Source organism: Entelurus aequoreus, linkage group LG11, assembly GCF_033978785.1.
Source record: "Entelurus aequoreus isolate RoL-2023_Sb linkage group LG11, RoL_Eaeq_v1.1, whole genome shotgun sequence".
Classification (NCBI taxonomy): Eukaryota; Metazoa; Chordata; class Actinopteri; order Syngnathiformes; family Syngnathidae; genus Entelurus; species Entelurus aequoreus.
In genome coordinates this window covers 45,212,976-45,235,482 of record NC_084741.1, presented here as the reverse complement: position 1 = coordinate 45,235,482, position 22,507 = coordinate 45,212,976, and the positions used below count along the sequence as shown (strand labels likewise).

General features: G+C 37.3%; 1 long non-coding RNA gene across 3 annotated transcripts in view; it reads right to left on the bottom strand.

Annotated features, from left to right (window-relative positions):
- LOC133660699 (uncharacterized) overlaps positions 1-22,507 on the bottom strand; it is a 232,861-nt gene that overhangs the window by 92,195 nt on the left and 118,159 nt on the right. For all 3 annotated transcript variants that reach the window (XR_009827869.1, XR_009827868.1, XR_009827870.1), the window contains one exon: positions 21,920-22,056. This is a non-coding gene — a long non-coding RNA (uncharacterized LOC133660699). The remainder of the gene's footprint in view (positions 1-21,919; positions 22,057-22,507) is intronic.

Here is a 22,507-nt window from a genome sequence, read left to right as displayed (position 1 = left end):
CAGCCCAAAAGACCGTTCACCTAACCCAAGGTTCATAAAGCTTATATATTTTAAAAAAGTTACGTACATACGCAAAAAAAAGCCAAAGCTGCATACTCACAGTAGCACGTCTGCGTCTTTGTCATCCAAATCAAAGTAATCCTGGTAAGAGTCTGTGTTGTCCCAGTTCTCTACAGGCGTCTGTGTATCCAAATCAAAAGTCCTCCTGGTTAGAGTCTCTGTTATCCGAGTTCTTCCATCTTGACTGCATCTTTCGGGAATGTAAACAAAGAAGCGCCGGCTGTGTACTGTTGTGGCTGACTACGTTCGAAAAATACGTCCATTTCGCACCGACAACTTTCTTCTTTGTTTGCTCGGCTTCCTTCTCCATAATGCAATGAACATGATTGAAACAGATTCACGAACACAGATGTCCAGAATACTGTGGAATTATGAAATGAAAACAGAGCTTTTTCGTATCGGCTTCAATGTGGAAGGCATACCCGTGTTCGCCGGGCTACGTCACACGCATACGTCATCCTCAGAGGCGTTTCGAACCGGAAGTTTAGCGGCAAATTTAAAATGTCACTTTATAAGTTAACCCGGCCGTATTGGCATGTGTTATAATGTTAAGATTTCATCATTGATATATAAACTATCAGACTGCGTGGTCGGTAGTAGTGGGTTTCAGTAGGCCTTTAAGTTACGAGCTTCCTCGCAGCAAGTCCAGGCGGTCTATCACACCCTCCAGTCCGGGTGCTGCCCAGCCTAGGCTGGGCCAGTGCAAGTCTGATGGGAAGTCGGCGGCTCACAGTGGTATGACTGTCCCAGGTCTTTGCCTGAAAAGCGTCCACTCTTCTCTCCCACTACTCTGATTGTGGGCAGTAGCTTAAGTACACATATCCGCTTTTTCAACGCCATTACTGGCTTCTGTACGGGAATCAAAGGTATGGTTTTTGATAACGCTCATCCAGCTCATTGGTAATGTTAGAGCTACTGAGACGGAAAAACTGCAATCAGAAAACACCAAAAATTATTTCTAAGTCTTCTTTAGTCTGCTGGTCTTCAGTCTTATTAAATGTTTTTCATAAAACTACTGTATTTTTTTGTAGTACATTCTATTGTATGTTTTCCCCAAACGATAAATGATAATAGTTACATAAATAATACCATTGAACTTGAAAGGAGAATCCTTTTTTTCCAATTATGTTTGCAGTAACTCTCCATCAGAACTGTTTTGGACTTGTTTTGTATTTTCCTGTTTGCACTGTGATTTCTTACTTCTACTTCCAATGTTAGCATGTCAGTTGGTGACTTTACCCTTGCTCTGAGCGCTGTTCCTCACCTGTTCCCGGTTGGCAATTAGGAGGCTCACCTGCCCCTAATTGCCAATCAGGAGGGTTTATCTTCCAGCGTAGTTTATTAGATGTCGCTGGTGTGTTGTTTATACATGCTGCATGCATGTTCTGTTTGTGCTATTTTGCCTTGCCTTGCATCCCCAAGTGTTTTGTTCACCTGTGGTCCACCTTTGTGCCCATGCTGGTGTTTCCTGAGTTCCCTAATAAAATGACTTTTACCTGCACGTCGCTATAAGGCCCCATTTTATCCAGGGTAAATCCCACCTAACCTTATCCTTGTCCACACACACACACAATTGTCGTTTAAGACCCCCTCGCCCCTCCGTCCGCCGGCGCAACACGACCAAATAGGCATGAGCGGAAAATGCGCACTTAATAGTCACCTCCAGTGTTGCTTTGTGTGCAAGTTCTTAAATTAAATTAAATTTATCTGAACAATATCCAGTGTTATAGTATTTCAATTAACTGGAATCCAGTGTGCTGTGGGGCCATATTGTAGTGAATCACACCTGAGCCATCATAAATTAATCAATTATTTACTAGACACGAAAACAATGTGATAAACAACATTTTACAACAATCAATCTAGGTATCTAGATATCTGGTCAGGACACTCCTCACTCTTTTGCCTTCACCTTCATTCTTCATTAGTTTTTGGTGACTTTATATACTCTGGACCTAGACGTTGAGTCTGCGACATACATGGCGGACAATAACTGATGCAGTCTGCTTTGCCAGTCCAAATGCATTTGTTGTTTTCCGTAGTCAGTCTTCCCTCAACGTCCAAGTAATACAAAGCACACGCTACCTTTTTTATCACATCCACGGGAGCCCACATTTTCGTTGTCTTTCCTTCGACAAATGGACAAAGTTTTTCGGTAAGTAGAATCACAGCTGACCTGGACTTTCGAAAGTTCTCTTGCCGTCTGAGAAGTGTTGTATCCGAAATAGCTGCAATCGCTTTCTCTTAAGGTAGTCACGTGTGATTTCCACAAGCGTCTGTACATGTAGAAGAATGAGAAACATGGGCATGTCTGGATGTCTTGCCTTCATCTTTCCAGTGGTTAGCTCCGGTTGTTATGAACTGGCTATGGCGTGTTCTTTCTGATGTCAGTTCCTGTTTGTCTTTCTGACTTCACTTCCTCTCCGAACTCAGTTTGTAAACGATCAATGAGTCCATACAAAGCTAAGAGCCGGAGATTCAAGAAATACACGGCGCACTTACCCGTGTAAAAAATTATCCGAGGAGGGTTACCTTAAACAATGGTTTAGTGTGGTTGAAACGGGGCTTAGGCTAAATAATTATTCGTTTAAGGGGTTATCCGCCTTAGTGTAGACATAGCCTAAGTCTCTGCATCCTGGGGTTACGACAACAATGCCAAGCCACACTGTGACAGGATACATATATACAATAAGTGTTTTTTCTACAATCATTCAATTAATTAACATGTTTTAGAAATGCCAATGTATTTATTGTAATAATCAGAAAAGCAGACAAGGCAAATAAAAGTCAGGGTTTAATACTCATGGGGTAATAGTTTGTATCCTGAAAGAAAATCACTCATTAACACATCCTTTAGAGCAGGGGTCACCAACGCGGTGCCCACGGGCACCAGGTAGCCCGTAAGGACCAGATAAGTAGCCCGCTGGCCTGTTCTAAAAATAGCTCAAATAGCAGCACTTAGCAGTGAGCTGTCTCTATTTTTTTAAATTGTATTTATTTACTAGCAAGCTGGTCTCTCTTTGCTCAACATTTTTAATTCTAAGAGAGACAAAACTCAAATAGAATTTGAAAATCCAAGAAAATATTTTAAAGACTTGGTCTTCACTAACTGACAAAGAAACAGATAACAGATTTGGTGTCCAGTTCAAAGTGTGACATGATTTATTTAAAAATTTGAGAGTTGACTTTCGTATTTTACATGAGTTATTATTTGTACAAACATGGTGCAAAGTAATTCATGATTTGTTCAAAAATTTTAGTGGCTAGCTAGTTAAAATGGGATATTGTGATTTCTCAAGACGGTCTTAGAAGTGATCATTTGAAAAATGTGCACTTAGAGAAAATATTAAAAATAAAGTGTTGCATATTGATATTTATCTGTTTCTATATATATTTATTGTGAGAAATCATTAAGATGATCAGTGTTTCCACAAAGATAAATATAATTCATTATTAATAATAACATAGAGTTAAAGGTAAATTGAGCAAAATGGCTATTTCTGGCAATTTATTTAAGTGTGTATCAAACTGGTAGCCCTTCGCATTAATCAGTACTCAAGAAGTAGCTCTTGGTTTCAAAAAGGTTGGTGACCCCTGCTTTAGAGCATATTGAGTTGAGTTGAGTTTGAGTTTATTTCGAACATATTAATAAGTTATGATCAATTAAAATAAAATAGTCAAGCCGTCATATGTTATAACCAATATATTTAGCAGACCAATATTATCATTACTCATGGAAGGCCTACAAAGATGATCCCACTGTGTGTGGTGGCAAAGAGGAAAATAGAGTCAATTCACACAAACAGAATGGCTCCATCTGGCCTGATTAGCATACTACATTGTTAATGCTAACTTTTAATGATGTGATGATCTCACACACTCATTTCCACAGAATCCTTAATGAAGAATTAGCATATTAGAACAACATATTGTCTCACACTAGCTCAGAGGGAGGCTGATGGGAGGAGAGGGGGGCTTCACAATTTGGTGATAGATATATGTATATATATATATATATATATATATATATATATATATATATATATATATATATATATATACACACACACACAGTAGATATAGAAATATGTGAAACTATTTGAAAATGGTCAAGAATGTCTTAAATTGTTGGCATTTATTAAATACATTTATAGAAACGTTGTCAAAGTGAATATTAATTCATAATATACAATACATGAGAAAGAGTATGATGTACTCAATGTTTTTTTTCAGATTACGTGGTATTCTCCACCGTGTCCTCAAGATGCATGTTGTTATATTCCAACACGTTACATTATTTAACAGCGTATTAGTTATTCTTTGACAACAACATTATTCCTTTTTTTTCCCACACCAAACATTTTTTCCATAATTTGAGATTTGAAAATCTAATGTGCAAACTGCATGTAGAAAGGATTGATCCGCCCCTAACACACAATCCCACCCCCTCACATTCCAAAAAACTGTTCTCTGGAGAACCTGCTGCGCTAATAAGTAGTGCACCATGAGAGGAGGAGACATTTTTGAAATAAAAATGCAAATGACTGCCACAGCCCTTTAATGTTGCAATGAAAGACCATCAAGGTTGGATGGATGGATGTTAGAGGGTTGGCAGGCAGGAAGGTAGGTTAGCAGATTGAGTATTGATTGATTGAAACTTTTATTAGTAGATTGTACAGTACAGTACATATTCCGTACAATTGACCACTAAATGTTTACACCCGAATAAGTTTTTCAACTTGTTTAAGTCGGGGTCCACATACAGTAGGTATAGAAGGTAAGTAGTTAGGTTTGTAGGTATTTTTGTTGGGAGGGCTGGAAGGCATATTGGTTTGATGCAAAACTAGGTTGGTTATTAGGTAAGTCACTTTGTTTGGTATTGTGCAGTGGTTAAGTAGGTAGGTATATGTACACTAGATAGTAAGAATAGTAGGTAGGTCTATTTGTTTATCAGTGGTAGTTTGGGTTTGAGTTTGTTGTAAGTAGGTCTATTTGTTTATCAGTGGTAGTTTGAGTTTGAGTTTGTTGTAAGTACTGTAGCTATATAGGTACATGTGTTGCATGTAAGCTTGGGGAGGTGAATTTAGGTTAGTTGTTGAGGTGGTTTCAGAGGGTAGGTAGGGGTGGGAATCTTTGGGCACCTTACGATTAGATAACGATTCAAGAGCTACGATTCAAGAGCTACGATTCAATTCAAAATCAATTAACGATGCATCTTTAGTTATCCATTCTTCCATTTTCTACCGCTTGTCTCGTTCGGAGTCGTGGGGGGTGCTGGAGCCTGTCCCAGCTGTACACAGGCGGACAAGTCGCCACCTCATCGCAGGTCCAACACAGATAGACAGACAACATTCACGCTCACATTCACACACTAGGGCCAATTTAGGCCCCGTTTACACTAAGGTTATCCATGGTAAATCACACCTAACCTTATCCAAGTCCACACACAACAATGCCACCGTTTAAGACCCCCGTCCCCCTCCGTCCGCCGGCGCAACGCGACCTAGTACGCATGCGCGGAAAATGCGCACGTCATAGACATCTCCAGTGTTGCTTTGTGTGCAAGTTCTTAAATTTTACTTATCTGAACAATATTCAGTGTTGTGGTATTTCAATTAACTTGAATCCAGTGTGCTGTGGGGCCCTATTGTAGTGAATCACACCTGAGACATCATAAATTAATAAAATCTTTATTAGACATGTAAACAATGTGATAAAGAACATTTTCCATCAATCAAACTAGGGATCTAGATATATGGTCAGGACACTGCTCACTCTTTTGCCTTCACCTTCATTGTCCATTCGTTTTTGGTGACTTTATATACTCTTACAATTAAAATATTTTCTTCAAACTTAGCTAAACAATTAAACAAAAAGCAGTCAAATCAACAGGTAACGTAGTTAGCTAGTTCCCGTGCTGTGCACATACAGATATGTAGAGGTGCACACGGCTGCTTGGGTTGTTGCTATTTATTAGCAGAGACCAAACCGCCCACATAGCGTAAACTAATGCAAGTGAAATGAATGAATTTTGTAATACATTCCTACAATTTGTGTTTTATCTTTAACAATGTGTGTTTTACCTGCTACATGTCTTAGCTGTGTACTTGTAGCCATAGTATTGTTTTAAGTATTTACTAATGATAGTATGTGTCTTAAAGCCAGACCAAGAGTGGCAACCATAAATCATGAAGCATTTATTACAATGTCCGTAAAGCTTTTTATTACTCTATATTCCAACCTAATCCTAAATTATGGCAGGCTATATGCACACTTGTAAACTGTTCTTTGAGTGCAATAAGAAAAGCCCAGTGTGTTTAATGACTTTTAACCTTCTAAAATTGTTCTTTGAGTGCAAAAGGAAACATGTGTTTAATGTATCGTAAGATTTTGTGTTAAAATGAAGCTAATGAAATGTTTTGTGGTTTCCTTATTTTGAAAAGTATCTAAATACGTTTTGGTACCGGTACCAACATATTGCTATCAGGACAACCCTAAAAGGTAGTGGATTGGGATACGTTGAAAAGTTATATAGATGTGTTGATCAAGGTAGGCTGGTTAATAGACAAAGAGGCAGACAGTAACAAGTATTATGGCATACACAAGTCTTTTCAACCCAGAGAGCAAAAAAGTGACAGGATCAGGGTGGACAGGTGGTGCAAAGGGTGAGATGAGGAGGAAGCCCATATATTTCACCCCCATTCACCTGCTGACACAGACCCTCAAAGAAACCTTTCATTAGACCCTCAGAACAGTCGACTTAGCCGATCCAATGCCGTCAATTTAGCTGTCATATTACACTGGCTCAATCTCTGCTCTTTCATCTTGGGGATTTTTCATCTCATGATCTTCTTAAGGGGGAATTGGCAAAAGAGATGCATGAGCAGAAAGCCTCAGAAGTCAGACCATCGGTTAAATGATTTACAGTCTGCATGGATAACCTGTGCACGCAGAGAAAGTGCCTAAGGAAGTCATAGATTGAAATACATTATTTTATTATACAGTATATGAACTATCCACTTACAGTCGTAGAGTCATATTGTGTTGCTAACGTGCTCATATACCATAAATGCCATAATCATTTTTTTAAGTACTTCTATAGTTTGGCCTGCTAACCCCCAAAATTCATTACAATGTTGAACTGACATTTTTAAGGAAAGTACCGAGCTTTGTTGCTGTCATGTTAGGCTCACATATGAGATCTCAATGGGTCCTTTCAGGAGGTGATAATTTAATCTGCCAACACCTTTTACAAATCATGAACTTTGGAAAGTTAGCCGAGACAGTTTATTTTATCACATAGTTGGGTAGTGGGGGGAATGTTAAAAGTGAACAGTAAATGTGAGATGCTTAAAAAAGTCTATAGGGACTAAAAGCTTTCACCTTAAGAGTACATAAATAACATTCTGATGTTGATTTAGGGACTTCAGAGAATGGATGTTTTTTGACCTCTTTCTCACTGAAGTCTGAGCCCACACACAGATCATGTAGCGACTCGCTATACTTTCAAGTAAAAGACTGATACCAGCAACAGCCCCTTAAAAGCCATTTTTTCTTTCTGATCTCACCATGCAAGGTTGTCTGACCATCACAACGTTGACTAAGGCTGCAGCTATCAATTATTTTATTAAGCGAGTAATATATTGATTAATTTGTTTGATTAATCGGATAAAAACACACTTTATAGCCTCAATATTTTAGGGAAAATACAAAAAAAAAAATGTTTTATGTAAATACACATCATGAACATTGAAAGTGCCCTTTTGAGCTTGTCTGCATTAATACAAAAATAATACAATAAATACAAAAAACTTGGTTGCCACACAGCTCACAGCACCCACAAACAATCAATCTTGTGTGCGCTGTATTGCAATGGCCATTCAGAAACTATTTAAAGGTTCGGGCACTCCATGCGGTTCAGATTTTATAAATGTATATTAGTTACACTCACATAATTACTCGCAGCAACACAATATATATATATTTATATATACATATATATATATATATATATATATATATATATATATATATATATATATATATATATATATAAATATATATATATATATATATATATATATATATATATATATATATATATATATATATATATATATATATATACATATACATATACATATATATATATATATATATATATATATATATATATATATATATATATATATATATATATATATATATATATAAAAACACACAGTGTATATATTGTTTTTCTAGTCGATTTAATCAATTTGATTGATGAATAGTTACAGCCATATTTATAACACAACTGTACATTCAGTGTAACAAGTGAAAGTTATAGTACCACTGATAGTCACACACACACTAGGTGTGGTGAAATTACCCTCTGCATTTGACCCATCTCCTTGTTCCACCCCTTGGGAGGTGAGGGGAGCAGTGATCAGCAGCGGTGGCCGTGCTCGGGAATCATTTTGGTGATTTAACCCCCAATTCCAACCCTTGATGCTGAGTGCCAAGCAGGGAGGCAATGGGTCCCAGTTTTACAGTCTTTGGTATGACTCGGCCGGGGTTTGAACTCACAACCTACAGTCCACACTAGGGCTGCAGCTATCGATTAAGTTGGTAAACAACTATCGATTAGGTTGTTCAATTAATCGCGTAATTGGACAGAACACATAAACCTCAATTTTTTTGTGTGTTCTTTTTGTCTAATGAATACACAACATCAACATAAAAATTACAATTTTGAAATAATAATTAAAACACTTTTAACAAACTTTCCCAAAGCACTTCAAACGGTCCGGATTTTTAACAGTTTTTATCAGTTACCATCATTTAGACATTATTTTAAACAATACAAATATAAATCTGAACTTTTTTCAAACCGATTTAATCGATTAATCGTTGTAGTCCTAGTGCACGCGGTGATTAAAAACAACTGACACAAGGGACAGTATGTTTATTCTTATGTTTATCCTTTAATGGGTTTAGACTACCGTTTTTAATAAGCTTCCCATCTTTGACCAATTTAAAAAAGATACTAATTTAAAAACTGTCAGAGAGAAGACGATACCCATAATCTGCAAAGTAAACAATAACACACAACATCCACTAATAAATCCATCCAAAAAGCCAACAACAATTATATGACATACAAAACAAATTTTATCATCAGTGTATTTACTTTAACAACCCACTGTGGTTCGTTAAAAAAAAATCACACTGCAAAAATATCAACTACTAATACTGCTTTGTTGGTAAAGAATGAATTAACTCCTATATAGTAGAATAAATACAATGTGGGTCAAAGAAGGTCGGTGGGTTCGCTCAATGCTACCCATCCTAAGAGACGTTTGTCCGCAAAGAGGCAAACAAGCATAAATATACAGGCAACTGCATATGCAGACCGACACAAACTTGCAAACCTTGGCCACCCAGGATGAGAACGAGAGAGCTGGAAACTTTAATTGTGTTTATAACCCAACTCTGGATTATAGGGTAGACTGACAAGAGGGAGAGTGAGGAGCTCAGCTGTAAATAATTAAAACGAAGCCCTCCTCTACTCTGTCTCTCACTTCCTGCCTCCCACAAACACACACAGATCTTAACTTGCAAACACAGGAGCCTACATTATCTTTATTACTACTTCCCTTTCTGGTTTTCGCACATAGAGTTTGATTTTACGGAGAAGTTCTAAAGAGGAACCACAGCAAACGTATATTTTTCAAATATAAGGTGTGTTCCTGTTTCTGTGTATGTACTAAGCAATTAAGTATTGAATCCTATAAAAGAATGGTGTCTGTGTATATGCTTATTTGAACCCGTTTATACAGACAAATGCTTTACATCGTGTCAAGATTTAGGATTAAAAGTGTGTGAGTTGCATTTAAATATTGGGTTGATCTTTGAATAAGTATTGGTAACCATATGAAAAGGAACGTATAGCAATTCTTTATTTCCATGCAAGCTGATTCCCTGTCACAATTGCCTTGCGATTGAACGTTTAGTATACCATTTGGGTCCCCAACTTTCTCTACATAAAGGGACCAGTTTAATACAGGCATTATTATATCATAGCTTGTTTATTTGTAATGAGATGGTCCCCGGCAGTTAGATGGTATATAAGAGTAGTGTCCAAACTGCAGACGGCCAGTGTGTTTACTTTGGCCCGCGAGACGTCACGAGTTCAACAAGGAATCTGACCTGCGGCGTGCCTCTAACTTAATTTTAAATATCTGACAACATAATTGCTGCAAGTTTGCCCTTAACTAGTGGAAAAGTCAGGTTAATGACCATAAATTGCACTTTGATGCAGCTGCAGCACAGCATTTGTAATATATGATCCAATCCAAATAACCTTTCCACTCATGGCGCAAATAAACTAACACAGAAGGTCAACACACATGATCACACATAACACAACCTGTTCACTGAACTTTTTGGATATTATTTAAAAAACGTCCAAAAACACATAATTAGAAGCTACACCGATTTAAATCCCCCACAATGCATGATGAGAAACATACGAAACAGTCTCTCCACACTTATCTATAATTGGCGCGTTTTAGCTGCTTGATATTTCAGATTGACTACAAAGCTATAAAATGTATTATTAATTGTATATCCATTCCATTATATATATATATATATATATATATATATATATATATATATATATATATATACAGTATATATATATATATATATATATATATATATATATATATATATATATATATATATATATACAGTATATATATATATATATATATATATATATATATATATATATATATATATATATATATATATATATATATATACAGTATATATATATATATATATATATATATATATATATATATATATATATATATATATATATATATATATATATATATAGTACAGGCCAACATTTAGGACACACCTTCTCATTCAATGCGTTTTCTTGAATTTCACGACTATTTACATTGTAGATTGTCACTGTAGGCATTAAAACTATGAATGAACACATGTGGAGTTATGTACTCAACAAAAAAAGGTGAAATAACTGAAATCATGTTTTATACTCTAGTTTCTTCAAAATAGCCACCCTTTGCTCTGATTACTGCTTTGCACACTCTTGGGATTCACTCGATGAGCTTCAAGAGGTAGTCACCTCAAATGGTTTTCACTTCACATGTGTGCTTGAAGCTCATCAAGGGAATGCCAAGAGTTTGTAAAGCAGTAATCAGAGCATTTTGAAGAAACTAGAATATAAAACATGTTTTCAGTTATTTCACCTTTTTTTGTTAAGTACATAACTCCACATGTGTTCATTCATAGTTGTGATGCCTTCAGTGACAATCTACAATGTAAATCAATCAATCAATCAATCAATGTTTATTTATATAGCCCTAAATCACAAGTGTCTCAAAGGGCTGTACAAGCCACAACGACATCCTCGGTACAGAGCCCACATACGGGCAAATAGTCATGAAAATAAAGAAAACACATTGAATGAGGAGAAGGTGTGTCCAAACTTTTGGCCTGTACTATATATATATATATATAAGTATACTGTATATATTTTGTATACAATGTTATTTACACACATTAATGTATAGGCTATATAAGTGTGCATATATATGTTGTTACCTTACATGCAATTGGCTTTCTGCCCCCGCCATTTTTTTTAGCTCAATATGGCCTCCAAGTCAAAAAGTTTGGACACCCCAGGTATATACTATATATCCTCAACCTGCCGGGGACTGCAGATTGAAATTTAGCCTTTGGCTACAATATGGCACATTTACAGTGTATATAACAAATGGTGACTTAGTATTAGTAGTTTTATAATACATTTATGAACAAGCATATTGGTGTGTCTAGAGCAGTGGTTCTTAACCTGGGTTCGATCGAACCCTAGGGGTTCGGTGAGTCGGCCTCAGGGGTTCGACGGAGCCTCCGCCGCTGAGGTCAAGACACACCCGACTCATTGTGGAAATAAAAACTTCTCCCTTTCGGCTTTATGGATACGGCAACAGCAGAAGTCAGACTGATTTGCATGTGTGTAATTTGTTGTGAGTTCATGCACTGTTGGTTTTGTTCTTTGAACAAGGTGATGTTGATGCACGGTTGATTTTGTGCACCAGTAAAAAAATTTAACTTTGTCTTGAATTTGAAAAAAAACAAAACATTGTATTTTTCACTAAAGAAGGGTTCGGTGAATGCGCATATGAAACTGGTGGGGTTCGGTATCTCCAACAAGGTTAAGAACCACTGGTCTAGAGGGACAGCTAAAAGTTAAGTCGAAAAAATGTGGTCCTTTATAAATTATTTAATGTTTCTACGTGGCCTGTTAGCAAATGTGTCACAAACCAGTACCGGTCCTCTGACCTTTAGTAGGCCTTGGTCGACAACAAATTTTGCTGGACAATTATTGCCAAAAGAAAACATTATTGTCAGCATTATTTTAAGACCAATTTAAGCACTAATGTAAACATATTAATTATTAATAGTGCAAGGAACCCTGGTAAACGCAATAACGGTTTACTTTTCAGGATTTTACACCACTTTAATTGTAATGTCATGAATTTTAGATTACCGTATTTTCCGGACCATAAGGCGCACCAGATTATTAAGGTGCACTGCCGATGAATGGTCTATTTTCTATCTTTTTTCATATATAAGGCGCAGCGGATTATAGGGTGCATTAAATTATAATTCTAAATTGAAAACACTTCCTTTTGGTGGTTCTTTGGTCAAAATGTTGCATACATTATGTTTTACAGATCATCTTCAAGCCGCTTTCTGACAGTCGCTTCAGGATGCGCCGTTTTGTGGGTGGTCTTATTTACGTGGCTCACCTTTGGCAGTGTCTTCTCCTCGTCATCTTTGTTGTAGCGGTGAAGCGTGCAAGGACGGGAGTGGAAGAAGTGTTAAAAGATGGAGCTAACTGTTTTAATGACATTCAGACTTTACTTAAATCAATAACGGAGCAGATTCTCCTCATCCGTGGCTCACTAGTGCAATAACAACGCCGGAAATGTGTCCCGTGAAAAACCGTCTGACCGTAACTCTCTAATAACTAAAGTTCCTTGGGTGAATAATGCAAACTCACTATACCGGTATGTTTTAGCACTTTCATGGTGAGTTTACTGACAGATATAAATAAGAACTTTACACTACTTCATATTAGAAATGAATGTCCCATAACAAGAAGATTGAGAAAAAGAAGAAGCTTATCAACTACGGTGTCGGCACAGACTACAAAGGCAGACGCGTGCAATTTTTCAGGACTTATGCAGATCCCAAATACAGATCAACAGATACCAGAAGGTAAAAAAAGTTGCTTTTGCATATTATTGCGAAACATGACGCCAGATAATATGTCTCACCATATACACACACCATAATAATACTCGTATGTTGAAGCACAGTACAATCCATCAAACGGTGCGGCTTCATAGCTTACCAAAATCATACTAAAACATTTTGATAGGTTTTTGAGCACCCTATATTTTCAATGGAACATATGAAATGTTGGTGTTGTTTACTTGAGTCATATTGCAGTCTACATGTATCTCTTATGTGTGACTGCCATCATATTGCAGTCTACACATATCTCTTATGTTTGACTGCCATTTACTGGTCACACTTATCATTTCACCATGTACCAAATAAAATAGCTTCGAGGTAGGTAGGCATAACTAGAATTATTCCGTACATTAGGCACACCGGGTTACAAGGCGCACTGTCGAGTTTTGAGAAATAAAAAAGATTTTAAGTGTGCCTTATAGTCCGCAAAATACGGTATCTTAAATATGTAAACAAACAATACAAATAAAATGGACACTCAATATCTGTTAGAAAAAGTATTTATATTAATAGTATTTACATATAATAGTATTTAAATAAATAAATAAAAATCATCCATCTTGAAGTACTGTTTTACTCCAGTTCGAAAAAATGAGTTGATGTATTTTTTTTTTTTTTTGGCCCCTGTTGGCCACCGTAAAATTGAGCATACTGGTTTGTTTGTCCGTGCTTATAGGCTACTCTTGTTATTTGGAGTTGAAGCCAAAATAATCTCAAAACGGTAAATTTGGCTTTACAGTCATCTTTTTTCCCCTCCTAATTGTAATTTTGTGGTGCTTCTCACTAGCGACGAGCGAGGCTATGTCGCTGTCGAAAGCTAGCAGGCCTGCCTCCACCCACAGAGACAAAGATTGTGGATGACTGATAAGAGGGTTTACTCAGTTCATTAAATTTTGCTATTGAACGATGCACAGAGTGTAACCTCTTACACCCTGTTTGGAAGCGAAATACTAAGAAAACAAACTCACAACAAGGCAATTTATCAAATTAATGATCATTTATCATTGACTTATTGATTATTGGCCGATGGAAAGTCAGCTGTAAAAGACTCCAGCTCCCCCGCAACCCTAAACAGGATAAGCGATATTTAAAACAGATGCATGGATTTACAGTATGTTGACTCTTATGTACAGCTCAGGGTCTCATTGTGTGCATCAGTTAAAAAAACAATCTCTCATTTACATCTGTATTAAACTTTAATGCTACTGAAACACTAAACAATTAGTATTAAACATAAACTGTCTCATGTGTAATCATTTCCAGTTTTTATGACTTTTGGAAGAAAAGGAAATCCTTCCCATTATCATTTTATTACCTGACTTGTCTGTTTGAAGTCAGAACCAACTCACATCTCTTGTTATTGGCTTTAGAAAGTCTCCTCCTGGTCCTACATAAACAGAGACTAAGGGATCTCAGAAATAAAAAAGAATAGAAAAAAGAGTCGATTAATTACTTTGGAGGAAATTCTATCCATAATACCACTGAGTAATGGTGCTTTAAAGTCGGAGACACAAAGTCGGCTGACTGACACACTGCCAGCATGGAGATCAGTAGGCTCTAACCCGCAAAATAAAATTTGGTTGCATCAGAAATTACTTCAAAATGTTTTAGCCACTATGCATAACAAGTTAGAGCCATAGGGACTGCGAGCCTGTTGCCAAGTTTTAAACAGCATTACTGACAGATCCAACGTACAAATGAAAGTTTTATTGATGACAGGCATAAACTGTGCAGAGAATGATGGCTCATGAAAGTCTTTATGGCCTGCAGACCATTTCTAGAATGCAGCAGAACATTTGGGGTATATTCTGTGTTATAATCATCACTAACCCTTGTATTGACTGTACAATGTAATATCACAAGTGTAAACAAGTGAACCAGTTTTATAGCAGATGGGTAAAGCATGTTGAAAAGGAAGGAAAAAACAAACAATAAGGAAGCTGAATTATTACACAATTTGCTTAGAATGACGTGTAAGTTTTGTTGACGTCATGCATTGCAGAAGTTTCACTCGATGTTTTTTACCCAAACTTCGGATTGTACACCTGCTTGGAGGTTGCATTACAAAAAAATCCTCGTACTTTTGTAGGTCAATGTAATTTTTTACTAAAGTGCTGTCTATAACGTTTCTGCTACTGTGCTATTGACTTTTGAAGTTTTGGAGAATGCATGTTAACTTTTGGTCTTAGTTTAGGTAGAGTGGGCTCTAATGATTAGATTGTAACTCAAAAGAATGGACTCCTACTTTGCCAAAGGTTAGGTTTGTGCACCAAGGGCCTGATTTACTAAGATTTAAATATCTCGCACTAAACAGTGTGTGCAATCTATAAAATAGTGTGTACTATTAGTGGGCATGTTGCATCCGATCTACTAAGACTCTGTGTGCAATTGAAAAGTGGTGCAGACCGCCTTACTTAGATGATGATTTTGCGTGAACCATACGGGGGCATCACGCGGAGACACTTTAATTTACTGCACAATAATTTTATCATGTGTGTTTGAAGGAGGTGCACGCAAACGGGAAAATAAAGAAGAGGATGTTGGATTGTGTTTATACATATGAATGTATGTAGTCTTTTATTGTTTTATACCGCGACCCCCGAAAGGGACAAGCGGTAGAAAATGGATGGATGGACGATATCTGCACTATTTTAAAGCCCACTTAAGAACAGTTTTGGTTGATTTTGGCGGCGCCAGTGACCAGTGCGGTAGTGTTTTGCTGGAATGGAAGACCGCATTTCCCATGAGGACCAGCGCATAGGGTTAGACTTAGACATAGACAAACTTTAATGATCCACAGCCCTTTGAGACACTTGTGATTTAGGGCTATATAAATAAACATTGATTGATTAATTGATTGACAAGGGAAATTGTTCCACACAGTAAGGCAGGGGTGTCCAAACTTTTTCCACTGAGGGCCGCATACTGAAAAATTAAAGCAAGCGGGGGCCATTTTGATATTGTTTTATTTTAAAAACCAATACAATATATGTATAAAAAAATATACATTAAGGCCTCCACTCAGGCTTGATCCCGGGGACCCCAAAGGGTTTTGGTCCAAAAAGTATTTAAAATGTGTCATTATTCAGTATTATTATCTCTAGATCAACATTAGGTCTATCTGTCAATATAACGTTTTTAAATATTTAAGTCGTATGCTCTTTTTGTCAAAGAAAACCCTGTTTTTTATGGAAAAAAACACAAAATATGCAATATTTTCACCCAATATATTTTTTAAGAGGAATATTGCAGATTATATAATAATTGGAGCTTTAAAAAGGTCAATAACTCATAACACCATTGATTTTAATTCATTATTATTTTTTGAGCAATGACACTTAAAAACAAATCACACAAAAATTATTGGGGAACCAAAAGGGTCCTACTCATTAAAGTGTTAAAAAATTAATTATACATTTTTTTTACTGTTTACTTTTAACACAATAATCTCAAGATCAACTTCAGATCTATCCGTCAATTATACGTTGTATTGTTGTTTATGTTTTTTGTTCGTTTTAGGCCCTTCTTTAAAAAAAAAAAAAAAACTAAATTTGTTTATATGGCAAACACAAAATATGCAACATTCTCCCCAAAAAATATCTCAAAGTGCAATATTTAATGTGACGTAATTGGAGCCTTGGATAGGTCCATAATTCATAATAACATTGATTTTGATTCATTATTATTTTTTAAAGAAAGAAACAGCCTGCATGGCAGCTTTGTGTTATTAGAGTAAACATTGCAACATTTTCTTGTTACATTTCACCTGTTTGGTCTTTCATACCACTTTTTATGTTTTGTTTTTTTTTATCGTATTTTAAAATGGGCCGTGAGGCCATTAAAAAATGACCTGCGGGCCGCAAATGGTCCCCGGGCCGCACTTTGGATATCCCTGCAGTAAGGGTTTGTCAGTCACTATGAAGGATATTTCCACAGTAGGAATCTACATATTTCACTCAGTCATTGCATTGTTTTTGCTTTATACAGTACTTTTGAGTTTGTCGCGTGGCTGGTTGTGTCAGTGTGGACACGGAATTATCACACTGGTTGCTATTTATTGCTACCATGCAAATTTCCGATAGCGAACATTCGCATTATCATTTTGACAGAGATCAACCCAAAAAGTATGAAAATATTTCATGGAGGTTGTAAAGCTACTAAGTGTTGCTTTAAAAAGTTCATCTTAATAATAAATGAAAGTAAAGGAAATGGCTCTCATTTTTTACACCACACACACAATTCCCCAACATCATCTCGTTCTCATTCCACACTTTTAACAAAAGTTACAATATTAAACGTCGCTAGTACATAATAGTACAGTTTAAAACGGTAAAACACTGGTTCTAGCAGTAGTGTACAGTAGTTAGGGAGACAAACAAGCACTCGTTCTGCTGGTGGCTCCAGTACGACATTGTTGTATTTAGAATAATATGACTTGCGTATTATTATTATTGTGTATGTGTCAGTACTGCATGTCTACTTAATAGATGACGACAAGGTTTTAATACATGCATACACAAAACCTCACGTGCACACTCCCAAAACAATTTCAACAAGTAAAATACACAAATTACACAACATATCAATTCAACTTTTGTGGCCTTAACTTCCTTGTTGTTAGTCAAGATATGTATTTTTTTCCTTCCATCTGAAAGCAAACCAAGATAAAGTTCACGCTAAACAACACACACAAGACTACAAACCACACAAAGTACAACACTTAGACACAGCAGCGATCTTGCTGTTTCCTGAAGAGCTTGCCAATGGCAATGTTCTGCCTGAGCCAAGTATTCGCACTGCTAAGGGTTCAAGGTTCAGTTCACGTCAGGCATGCAGTTCACCAAACACACACACACACACACACACACACACACACACACACACACACATGGGGTGGGGGGTGTGTGTATGGTATTTTTATTTTTATTTATTTTTTTGTCATAAAAAAATACAATCATGTGTGCTTACGGACTGTATCCCTGCAGACTGTATTGATCTATATTGATATACAAACCTATAATGTAGGAACCAGAAATATTAATAACAAAAAGAAACAACCCTTTTGTGCGAATGCGTGTGAATGAGTGTAAATGGGGGAGGGAGGTTTTTTGGGTTAGTGCACTAATTGAATGAATGAATGAATGAATGAATGAATGATCTTTATTGTCATTGTGCATGTACAGGTACAGGTCCAACGAAATTTAGATTGCTTCCCTGAGGTGCTTTGCTTTTTTTTAAAAAAAAGAAGAAACCACACAATATACAAAAACAACACGGTATACACAATATGCAATATACAATGTGGCCTAAGACCACTCTAAGAGGCAATGTAAAAGAAAACGAGACAGTAAAAAGTATAAAGTGACTAGAGAGGAGTAATGCTGAATCCCAGTGTGCTAAGGGGGTGGGAGTCAGCATTTCCTACCTCCTATGCTGTGCAGGCTTTTTATTGTGGATTAATTGTGTGAATAAATATGATAAATATTGTCCAGTTGGCATGTAATCGCTGATTGCACAGTCCCGGATCGTGATTGACCGGTGGCTTCCTCATGTTGCACGTGAGGGAGTTTTTTTTGTGTTTTTTTTTTACAATTTAGCTGCGTTTAGTGCAGTTATGGCCCGGGGGTAGAAACTGTTCCTGAGTCTATTTGTGCGGGTTCGCATGGTTCTGAAACGTCTGCCGGAAGGCAGCCGATCGAAGTGGCTGTTGCCGGGGTGGGACGGGTCCTTGAGTATGTTGGCTGCCTTCTTCAGGCAGCGGGAGTTATACAGTTCTTCCAGGGAGGGGAGGGGGCACCCGATGATTTTTTTGGGCCGAGTTGACGACCCTCTGGAGAGCTTTCCTCTCTGCTGCTGTGCAGCTGCAGAACCATACACAGATGCAGTATGTGAGGATGCTCTCCACAGAACAGCGGTAGAAGGACACCAGCAGATCCTGTCTCAGGTGGAGATTCCTGAGTACTCTCAAGAAGTAGAGCCTCTGCTGTGCCCTCTTGACGATGGCCGTGGTGTTGGTCCTCCAGGACAGGTCCTCATCCAGGTGAACTCCCAGGAAGCGTAGGGATGAGACTCTTTCCACACAGCCCCCGTCAATGTACAGGGGCTGTATGGTAGTTTTTCTCCTCCTGCTGTCCAAGATCACTTCCTGGGTCTTGAGCTGGTTCAGCTTCAGGTTGTTCACCCTGCTCAACACTGCCAGCTGCTCCACCTCGTCCCGGTATGCCGTCTCGTCGACCCCAGAGATGCAGCCCACCACCGTTGTGTCATCGGCAAACTTTATGATGTGGTTGCCGGGGTGGGTGGCTGTGAAGTCGTGGGTGTAGAGTGAGTAGAGCAGGGGGCTCAGCACGCAGCCCTGAGGTGAGCCGGTGCTGAGGCTGAGGGCTGTGGAGGTGTGGGTACCCATCCTCACCCTCTGATGTCGGTCAGTCAGGAAGTCTTTAATCCAGAGACAGGTGGGGTTGGATATTCCGAGGTCTACTAGCTTGGTCACCAGTCAGGTAAGATGGTATTAAATGCAGAGCTGAAGTCTACAAAGAGCAGCCGTACATAGCTCTCGTTGTTTGCCCGACAGGATGTAAAAAGTAAAATAACAAAGACGTACATAAATAACATAAAAAAGCACCGAACGGGAGAGCATTGAGCCTCTGCGACTAGTCGCAACGCCATCTTGAAACCCCTTTTGTAAGTGTATCTTGTGTTTTTTATGTTGATTTAATAAAAAAAAATTTAAAAAATGAATTAAAAAATATATATATATTTAAAATATATATATATATATATATATATATATATATATATATATATATATATATATATATATATATATATATATATATATATATATATATATATATATATATATATATATATATATATTTTTTTTTTTTTTTATTTATTTTTTTTTTTCTTTTTCTTGTGCGGCCCGGTACCAATCGATCCACGGACCGGTACCGGGCCGCGGCTATAGTATAAACCAAGCACCTCATCTAAGAATGGTGAAACCTGTCCCGACCTCTCTCAATGTTGAACAATGAACTGCTGTATATTTTAACCAAATAAACACATTTTGTGTGCTTATCTATAATAACTGCACTATAGCTTTGGACTTATCATGTGGAAAAATTGTCTTGCAGCCCAGTTTCCCAGTGCGGCCCAGGGAGGCATCATGCTCTGCTTCAGACCTCATATGACTCTACCACTGCCATGCTTGGCTGTAGGCCATACACAATTATCTTGTGTTGCCAGCTATTTATAATTTATAATGACTTTTTGTTGGGTCATTTTCAGTGGATATTATGTCTAAATGGCTATAAAAGCTTCATTCAAAGTTTCATTACTGTTGTCTTGTCCCTTGAGATGATATACTGTAATAAAAAATACTGAGGTATGTGCTGACTTTGGTAAGATACTGTGGGCCTTAACTACTTGTGTACTGAAACACATGTTAACTTGATAGGACACGCAAAGCTGATCTACTAAGCTTGTGCACAGAAGACTAAGGGCCTGATTTAAACTAAGATCCAAATACCACGTGCTAGACAGCGTGTGCAAAAAATAAAATAGTGTGTACTATGAGCGGGCGTGTTGTGTATGATTTACTAACATTGTATGTGCAATTGAAAAATGGTGTAGACTGCCTTATTTAAATGAGAATTTTAGCACAGAGACAATACTTTTATGCACATTCATGTTATCATTTTCCTCTATGTGTGCGATGTGTTAAACCAGCAGCACACATCTATAATCTGTAACGCCTTTTTCTGAATCGAAATTTAGACAACAGAAACATTTGCACACTAACACATATCACAACACAATTCATTTTAATCAGCCCTTGTTCAGGTTTTACTGGGATTTTCATATAGGAAAATATTAATGCATCTCCTATATGAAATTGCAACTTGCGTTTTCTTGCGTCTGGATTTGTCCAGCAAAACGCTGCAATTATTGCTGGTGTTGTGCCAAAAACAACCGTTGTGTTGTCTCCTTGCTAGAAATAGGTTAGTTTATCACGCTTCAATATAAAGGTGATAAAAGGTGATGCAGATGAGAGTTGTGTGATGCATGTTCCACAACATAAAACACCACAGGTTGGATCATGATAACGTGACTCGGCAGTAAATGAGTGTCTCCATGGTGACCTGTAGTACATGCAAAATTCTTATTTAAATAGGGCAGTCTGCACCATTTTTGCTCTTTTTATCAATCATACATGCAGTCTTAGTAAATCACCCACAACATGCCACTAATAGTACACTTTATTTTATTGATTGCACTTCAGGATCTTAGTAGATCAGGCCTGTTTGGCTGTCAATGGCAAAGACAAAAGGCTTAATTTACTGAAATTCAAACAGCATGTGCAATCTAAAATGTGATCTATTTAGACTGCGTGAGCAATTGTAAAGTGGCACAGACTTCCTTATTTAAATGAGGATTGTACATGTACTATATGGGGCACCACTATGGAAACACTCTCCTTCACTGCACATTTATCTTATCATACACTTACCTGTGGCGTTTTGCTGTTTTCAAACAAGCAGGAGACATCTACCACTTTTTAAGGGCATTTTACAAGCAGTCTTCTAGTGCAGTGGTCCCCAACCACCGGGCTGCGGCCCGGTACCGGTCCGTGGATCAATTGGCAACCTGGCCGCACAAGAAATAAAAAAAATAAATAAATTTTAAAAAAATATATATATTTTTTTTAATTAAATCAACATAAAAAACACAAGATACACTTACAATTAGTGCACCAACCCAAAAAACCTCCCTCCCCCATTTACACTCATTCACACTCATTCGCACAAAAGGGTTGTTTCTTTCTGTTATTAATATTTCTGGTTCCTACATTATATATCAATATAGATCAATACAGTCTGCAGGGATACAGTACACATGATTGTATTTTTTTATGACAAAAAAAAAAAAAACATATCTATTTTCTACTGCTTGTCATTCTTGGGGTCGTGGGGGTGGCTGGTACCTATCCCAGTTGCATTCGGCGACACCCTGGGCAAGTCACCACCTAATCGCAGGGTGTGGAATTAATTTGTGAAATGGTTTAAGCAAGGAAGTCAAACAGTGTACTGTGCTAATA